Source organism: Sus scrofa, chromosome 15 (assembly GCF_000003025.6).
Source record: "Sus scrofa isolate TJ Tabasco breed Duroc chromosome 15, Sscrofa11.1, whole genome shotgun sequence".
In the NCBI taxonomy this organism is placed as follows: Eukaryota; Metazoa; Chordata; class Mammalia; order Artiodactyla; family Suidae; genus Sus; species Sus scrofa.
In genome coordinates, this window is record NC_010457.5 from 135,356,614 (window position 1) to 135,366,042 (window position 9,429).

Here is a 9,429-nt window from a genome sequence, read left to right on the forward strand (position 1 = left end):
GCTCCCATCCTCTGGAACAGGCCGTGCCCTTGCCCAGTTTCAGATGCTACCACTTCTTGGAGCAAAAGGTGTAAGGCACTCGTGTTCCTCGGCTCAGTCAACCTGGCCAAGAAAGACTTGCTAGAAAGGGATTCCAAAGTTTAAGACAACAGAATGAGGAGAGAAATCTGGGGACATGGACCGCCAAACTGTTGCAAAACCATCTTTGCAGTGCCTCCAAATGACCAACGCCCAAGTTATTGGGAACTTTCATTTCCAGAACTGTTGTCTCAACCAAGAGGCCAAGACCACTCTATTCTCTGCCAAACGCTTTTCAGGTGAATTGTTTTCAGCTATGTTGTTTGCCACCCTGTCCCTCAGGCAGAGCTTCAGCCCACTTTGTCATGTCACACTGTCACCTAGAACGCCACCGCCCTCACCAACCCAAACTCCATGCTTACGTCCCATTGCAAAGCATTCTTTCCGAGTCAGACATAAATCAGTAATTAGGGAAAGCCCATTGATCCAGGAAACCCCAAAAAGCCAGAATTCCTGTGGTAGCTCAGCAGGATTCTTTACTAGCATCCATGAGGATGCAGGTTCAATCCTCGGCCTCAGTGGGTTAAGGATCCGGCGTTGCCGTGAGCCGTGGTGTAGGTCACAGACAAAGCTTGGAACTGGCATGGTTATGGCTGTGGTGTAGGCCAGCAGCTACAGCTCTGATTTGACCCCTAGCCTGGGAAATTCCACATGCTGAGGGTGGGGCCAAAAAAAAAAAAAAAAGCCACTGGAACCACCACAGGGCATTGAGGAACCTTGTGACAAGTGTGGCATCGGATTGGGGGAAAGACCCTCCTTCTCACCTTTGTTTTAAACCCAGTTCCACTCTTGATTCATGAAGAATCATCAGCTTCGGAGGCATCTGGAGGCTGCAGCCTTGGCACATATGCAATCTCCCTGGAGGAGGAGCCAAGCAGAGGCCAGAAGCACAGGGGAAAAAATAAGGTGGATACACACAGAGAATACTGCGAACAATTTTAGGAGGTTCCCATGGAGCCTTTCCATGAAACCAGTCCAAGAGTCCAGTAAGGGCCACCGGAAGAATACCTTTCTTGTATTTTCCCGTTAAATTTGCTCATCTCAATAGGCTGTAGACACCTGCTGACAAAGGAACGCTGTGGACACCCTAAGATGATCATGGCAGGCACCTTGACTCTCTTTGCCTCCTCTGACCCTGACCTCAGGCTCAACTCTACACTCTCGATGTCCTGTCCTGATTTCGGTGCTGTCTCTCGCCGTTTATGCCTGGAGTTCAAGTCCATGACCATCATGTGAAAGCATCGAGGGAGACGCGCCCCCCCAGCACAATTCCCTGTCTGCAGACGCTTGACAGGTACCCAGTCAAGCGAGTCTAGCCCTCCCAGAAAACAGGCATTTGGAGCACCAGGTGGGCTTTGACCCCAGGTACTAGCCACTACCTCAGTTCCTAAGCCATCAGAGGTCAAGCAAAAATTTTACTCCAGATTCAAAACAGTCCACTCCTTTTTTCCCGGTCCCGTCATGATCACAGTGACAAAAGTGTCTGATTTTCTTTGGTTCATCCGCTAGTATTTCTAAACTGGTGTGAACCTATTCCAACTCTATTATGTAAAGACATTGATTAAAATCTACCTCTAATTTACAACCATTAATCCTTTCTTCAATTCAATGCTTCAAGGCTAAACGTGGCTTTGTGACAACAGAACCAATGAATGACAAAAAGCTGATGCTTGCTGAATAGGAATACTTTAGTTCATTTCTGCAACTGTTCTCCTTTGCCATTTTTATCCAAAGTCACCCCTTAACAGTTTTCCATTTTGTTGGCGAGATTTCACCAGAAGTGAGTGTCCCATCATCAGAAAGTCTAAAAATAACAAATGCTGGAGAGGGTGTGGAGAAAAGGGAAGCCTCCTGCACTATCAGTGGGAATGTAAATTGGGGCAGCCATTATGGAGAACAGTATGGAGATTCCTTAAAAAACTAAAAAGAAAGCTACCATATGATCCAGCAATCCCACTCCTGGGCATATGTCTGGACAAAACTCTAATTTGAAAAGATACATGCAATCCAATGTTCACAGCAGCACTACTCACAATAGCCAAGACTTGGAAGCAACGTAAATGTCCATTGAGAGATGAATAGATACAGATGTGGTAAATAAATACAATGGAATATTACTCAGCCATAAAAAGAATGAATGATGCCTTTTGCAGCAACGTGGATGGACCTAGTGAGTCTCATACTAAATGAAGTGAGTCAGACAGAGAAAGACAAGTATGATATTTATATGTGAAATCTAAAAAAAAAAGATACAAATGAAGCTATTTACAAAACAGAAGCAGACTAAGAGATATAGGAAACAAATGATGATTACCAAAGGGAAAAGGTGGGGGAAGGATAAATTAGGAGTTTGGGATTAACAAATATACACGACTATATATAACATAGATAACTAACAAGGACCTACTGTGTAGCACAAGGAACTCTACTCAGTATCCTTTAATAACCTATATGGGGAAAGAATCTGAAAAATAACAGATGTATTGGAGTTCCCATCATGGCTCAGTGGAAGTGAATCTGACTAGTATCTATGAGGATGCAGGTTCAATCCTTGGCCTCGCTCAGGGGGTTAAGGATCCGGCATTGCCATGAGCTGTGGTGTAGGTCACAGACACAGCTAGGATCTGGCATTGCTGTGGCTGTGGTGTAGGCCAGCAGCTACAACTCTGATTCAACCCCTAGCCTGGGAACTTCCGTATGCCATGGGGAAAGCACTTAAAAGACCAAAAAAAAAAAAAAAGAATAGATGCATGTGTATATAAAACTGAATGACTTTGCCATACACCCTAAACTAACACAACATTGTAAAGCAACTATACTCCAATATAAAATAACAATTTTAAAAAACAACACATGAGGGCCTGCGCTGGGCCACGTTCTGCGTCACAAGTGTTGCCACATGGCTGTTGATTTCTGTCCCACCTCCATCAGCACCAACCCCTCTCACCGGCTTTTTCCGAAAGGCAAAGCAGACATTCCCTCCTGGTACCGTAGCCATGCACTGAGCCCGGCTCCCTTCCAACCAGAGGAAAGAGCGTTCTCCTACCCGTTAGAGGAATAGGGCATTTTCCTCCCCCATCCATCACTGCTTGGTAGCTTTCCATTAGAAACGTGATGTTCCTTAGCAACTCCCTAGCAACAGAAGCTTACCTGAACTTTCATAAGACTTTCCAGAAATTGTTTTCTAAAAGGCCTCATTCCTTCCCAACAGTTCTACCCTCAAGGAAATAATTTCTCTTTATTGCTTTTTCTGATCACAAAAGTAATACAAACTTGCTTTAGAAAACTCAAGCAATATACAGATATGAAAGTGAAAATTCCGGGCTGATACAACTCCCCAGCCCTCCCACCCTCACCCCCGCCAAGGAAAATCTCCCAACAAGCATTCTTAAATAAGCCTGGTCTGTTGTTATTCTTGCTGTTTTAAAATAGAGTTTAAGTTATTTTCACAGACAATAAGTAGCCAAACTATTTTTCAGAGTCAAAACTGGAAAATGATTTCCCTTTCTTTTGAAGTAAGGTGTTCACGACCAGAATGCCTGAATTCTAGGTCGTTTTGGAGTTTTCCTTTCGTTCTTAGAAAATAAATGTTCCCTTCGTCCTGAATTTCAATTTTCTACCCCTTGGGAATTTCAGTTAGTGAGAAGCGATCAGAAGGAGACGCAGGAAAACACAGACCAGGTTTGCAAGAATTTGAGAAGGGTCCCCAACCCCACAAACTGTGTTGGAGTGTCAGGTACGAAGGCTGAAAGGAACAAATGAGAAGGACAAAGAGAATGTGGTTACTCCGAAGTTTTCACACCAGGAGCTCCCTGGGGCCCAGGAGGTTAAAGATCCACCATTGTCACTGCGGCGGCTCTGGCCACTGCGGCGGCACTGGCACCGGTTCGATCCCTGGCCACACGTGCGGCCAAAAAAGAAAAAGCTATCATCCCCCAAAGATGACCGGCAACCTTCTATGCCTGAAAACAACAAAGCTGCTTTTTAAACTTGAATAAGGATCTAACCGGATGTATTAAAGTTGGAAGGAAAAACTTTATCTCGACTTTATATACCTCTTAAAACAGTCCAGAGCTGTCCTCTCTAAGTGTGAGAGGGCAAGCTGGCCACATGGCATGTTACCTGGCCTTGGGGCAGTGTGTGTAATGTGCTGGGGTCTGGCACGAGTCTTTGGAAAGGCTTAGCATCCTAACTGCCATTCTCTGTATCTAAGGCAAACTTAGAGGACTTGCGTCCTACACAGATGCTGACGTGATTGAAATAGTGCACAAATTATCAGCGTTCTCACAAGAAGGGAAAAAGCCTACATTCCTATAGGCATGCATTCATTCAAGAAATGTTATTAAGGATGAATTCTTGGAGTTTCCTTCATGGTGCAGCAGAAACGAATCCAACCAGGAAGCATGAGGTTGCAGGTTCGATCCCTGGCCTCTCTCTGTGGGTTAAGGATCGGCGTTATTGTGGCTGTGGTGTAGACTGGCAGCTGGAGCTCTAGTTAGACCCCTAGCCTGGGCACCTATGCTGTGGGTGCAGCTCTGAAAAAAAAGAAAGAAAGAAAGAAAAAACGTATTCTTGGGAGTTTTGGATGAGCAGATACAAACTGCTATATAGAGGCTGGATAAACAACAAGATCCTACTGCAGAGCATAGGGAACTAGATTCGATGTCCTGTGATTAAACCAAAACGGAAAAGAATGCGAAAAAGAATGTGTGTGTGTGTGTGTGTGTGTGTAATTGAATCATTTTGCGGTATGGCAGAAATTAATACAACTATAGTTGTAAATCAACTATAATTCAATAAAAACACTTTAAAGTGTGCTTATGTTCAAATAAAAGAAAAAAGGTGGATTGGAATCTTGGGATGAATATCAACCCATAGTCAGTTCTCAATAAATATAACTGACATACCACGGAGGTGACCAAAAATAAGTAAATAAATAAACAAAACTCACTGTTTCTTTAACCATATTCCTTTCTTGATATATAGAAAGTGGATGCCTGTACTAACAGCATCAATGAGCACAGTGCGACTGACTCCAGAAAACCAAAGGTCCGGGGTCCTGTCCTTACAGGTGACACCCTGTCTCGGCCTAGAATGGTACCATATCAAGGTTCTTGTCCTTGGAATTTTTATGGGTTTTTTTTTTTTTTTTAATTTTTGAAGCTCTCTATTGAGGTATGATTGACATGTGCAAGCTTTACATATTTATTGCGTACATTTCGATAATGGTGAGAATCGAATACGCCTGTGAAACCATCACCAGCAAGGCCCTAAAGAATCCCCTCCTGAGGTTTCCTACTATTGTTACTGCCTACTATTGTTATTATCCGTGTTAACATTTAGCAGAGCTCTACCCCCTTAGGAAACTTTAAATATGCAATAGAGTATCATTAGCTGTATTGAAACTCTCCTCCGTTCATGCCCTGGGGCAGGGAGGAGAGGGGGCAAGCCCTCCACCTGGAAACTGCCGTCTTGGGGTACGGTGTGCCTGGAGTTCAGTGAAGGGCCCCGAAGGAACAGCAGAGGCAAAGGAGAGACACAGAATGTTTAGACAGAGCCTGCTACTGTAGATTCTAAAATGCAGAGCGTGGAGAAACAGGCCTTCTCCTGCTAGTAGAGACCCTAATATACAGAGCATAGAGACATGGGGCCGCTCCTGCTAGTATATATTCTAATATTCAAGAACATACAGAAATGAGACCGCTCCTGTTAGTCAGATCCTAATAGGCAGAGCATACGGAAACAGGCCCACTTTTGTTGAGGCAGGTGGAAGAGTTTGTCAGGTCTGGGGTGGAAGAGAATAAACAGGATACTTTGATCTCAGTGCCTGGCTCTGATACTCACTCTGTATCTTGGGATCAGCAAGTCAGTTAAGCTCTTTGGGCCTCAGTTTACACAGTTGTAAAATGACAAAAATAGTCAGTACCACTGGAAGCCACAAGGTTAGTCGGAAGTATGTTATGTCTTATGCATCTCAAAGGCACAGTGTAAAACAATATATTATCATCAGAGTTCCCTGGTGGCTCAGTGGGTTAAGAATCCGACATCGTCACTGCTGTGGCTGGGGTTTGATCCCTGGCTCTGGAACTTCCACATGCCATGGGTGCGGTCAAAAATAATGCATACATGGAGTTCCCGTCGTGGCACAGTGGGTAATGAAGGCAACTAGGAACCATGAGGTGCGGGTTCGATCCCTGGCCTCGCTCAGGGGGTTAAGGATCTGGCATTGGCCTGAGCTGTGGTGTAGGTAGCAGACACGGCTCGGAACTGGCATTGCTGTGGCTCTGGTGTAGGCCAGTGGCTACAGCTCCAATTAGAGCCCTAGCCTGGGAACCTCCATATGCTGCGGGAGCAGCTCAAGAAAAAGGCAAAATGACAAAAAAAATAAAATAAAATAAAATAATAATACGTACACACACACACACACACAATACTCTTATTAAAAAATAGAATCTTAAAAACATAAATATATATTGGAGTTCCCGTTGTGGCTCAGATGGTTAAGGACCTGACATTATCTCTGTGAGGATGCAGGTTTGATCCCTGGCCTTGATCAGTGGGTTAAGGATCCAGCAATGCCGCAAGCTGCAACGTAGTTCACAGATGTGTCTTGGATCTGGCCTTGCAGTGGCTGTGGGGTAGGCCGGCAGCTGCGGCTCCAATTCAAACCCTAACCCTGGAACTTCTATATACTGCAGGTGTGGCCATAAAAAAAAAAGAGAGAGAGAGAAAAATATGTATGTATTATTATGAGAAAAGCATAGAGGAAACTTTATTTACTCTGCAACCAGCCCGCAGCACATCCAGAATGGGTTATCAGCTCCATAACTTAAGAAATTCAATTTCCCTACTTCTAACCTGCATTATAGTCCTGAAATTGTGGATTCTTTCTCCAGATGCCTATATCATGTTTAAGACTTTATTCACATGTGGTTTCATATTAAAAAAAGAAATGTCTTGTATATGCTGATTATGCAAATTTCAGCAGACTAGAATACAGATGGATATTAACCCCCCAAAAGAAATCTTTTCCAGTTCTTACCCTTCCCCCACCCCCAAATTATCATGTGACTCTTCATAACCAGATGTTTGCTGCCAGCTCTAAAAAGTTTGCAGTAATGGGCAGAATTCCTTATCCGAGGGGCCTGCTGAAAGGCCTTCTTTGCCTCCCCTCGAAGGTCTTCTCTCCCTTCAAGGGGCTGGAGGTTTGGACATGAAATCACACGTGACCTGGCACACACTCTCTCCAGTCATGGCAGCACGAGATGGAGGCACGGCCCTTGATGCAGATGGGAGGGTTCATGTGACCAGTAACAGGATGGGCTGGTGACCCGTTACTCTCAGAGGGGCAGAGCTGGGGCAGCTGGCAGGTCCTCCCTGGGCTCTCAATGCACCTGCGCATTTATGCTGAAATGTGTGAAAACCATCCTTGGACTCTTAAACATGCAGAGGTCATCACTCCCAAGAAGGAACACCCTGGAAGAGAAGAGACTGAAAACTTGGCACAAATACTCTACCCCAGCCTCCAGAAAGAAAGAGCAGTGCCTCCAGTAGGGCCAACACCAGCCTCCCCAGAAGGGGCCCTGAGTCGCCCCTCGCCTAGCTGGAACCCTGACAGTGACCAAGAGTGATGGCTCCCACTTTTTATAGTGTCTGTCCTTCCTCCTCTCCCTTTCTTTCTCTCTCCTTCTCTTCCTTCCTTTTTTTTTTTTTTTTTCTTTTTCTTTACATTTCTTTTTTTTTTAAGTGGCTGCACCTGCGACACATGGAAGTTCCCAGGCTAGGGGTTGAATCGGAGCTGCAGATGCCGGCCTACACCACAGCCACAGCAACGCCAGATCCAAGCCACATCTGCAACCTACACTGCAGCTTGCAGCAATGCCGGATCCTCAACCCACTGAGCAAGGCCAGGGATTGAACCCACATCCTTACAAAGACTATATCAGGTCCCTAACCTGCGGAGCCACAATGAGAACGGCCCTTCCTTCTTTTTTAAAACCCGTGGAGCACTGCCCTGAAATAAAATCTTACGTGGGAGCCCCTATGCCTTCTTGCTTCCCAAGCCCCCTTCCTGGTATGAAAGAGAAAAGCCACAGGCCCCACATGGTATCACATATGCTAAAGGCTGTGATACCAAACCTCGATTTCATACCTAACCTACCCCACTGATACAAAACGAAATCCAACTGAGTAAACTGGAAGATACCAGAATGTGATCTTACTCATCCAGTCTGGAATTTTCTGGTCAGCACCAAAGAAATCACTTGTCACCCAGACTCTCTCCTTTACTCTCCGTCGGCCTCAGAGGAAGAAGAGGCAACCTGCATGATAAAACCCCTGCCTGGCCCCTTTCCCCCCGAAGAAGACATCCTGGCCTAAAAATAATCCTTTCTTTTCTTGGCTAATGCCCCCTCCTGTAAAAACCTTGCATTTATTCTAGGCGTTCCCGTCGTGGCACAGTGGTTAACAAATCTGACTAGGAACCATGAGGTTGCGGGTTCGGTCCCTGGCCTTGCTCAATGGGTTAAGGATCTGGCGTTGCTGTGAGCTGTGGTGTAGGTTGAAGACACGGCTCGGATCCCGCGTTGCTGTGGCTCTGGCGTAGGCTGGCAGCTACAGCTCCGATTCGACCCCTAGCCTGGGAACCCCCATATGCTGCGGGAGCGGCTCAAGAAATGGCAAAAAGACAAAAAATTAATTAATTAATTAATTAATTAAAAATAATAAAAATAAAAACCTTGCATTTATTCTGCCCCTGGGAGCATCCTTCTGGTTGCTGGATGGGAGGCTGCCTGATTGACAAATCGCCTGATGGAGCCAATTAGATCTTCGGACCTACCCAGCTGGAGTTTGTTTTACACTTGGAATTCCTCTTTCTTAAGAACAGAAACCTTGGTGGCCCAGCTCACTGACCTGAAGTCATGCTCTGACCAGGGAGCAGTATGTGTATGAAGACGGGTTTGCCTTGGAAATATTTCCATCTATAGAAGCGGAAGGACCTGAAGCCTCCTCCAAGGACCCAGACATGTGAAGGACCAAACACCGCCGTGGTGCGAGGCAGAGGAGAAGAAAGGCAGAGAAGGAGCGGACAGAGGTCAAGGTCCATCAGAGGCCGCCTCTGGGTTGGCCGCCCTGACCTTCTGGAGAAGCCTCGTAACTGTTCTCTCCCCACCATGTGTGCTTGTGGCAGTTACGGTCGAGTTTCCTTTTTCCTTTTCTTTCTTTTTGTCTTTTTACAGCCACACCTGCAGCATATGGAGGTTCCCAGGCTAGGGGTGGAATCGGAGCTACAGCTGTTGACCTACACCACAGCCACAGCAACACGGGATCCTTAACCCACTGAGCGAGGCC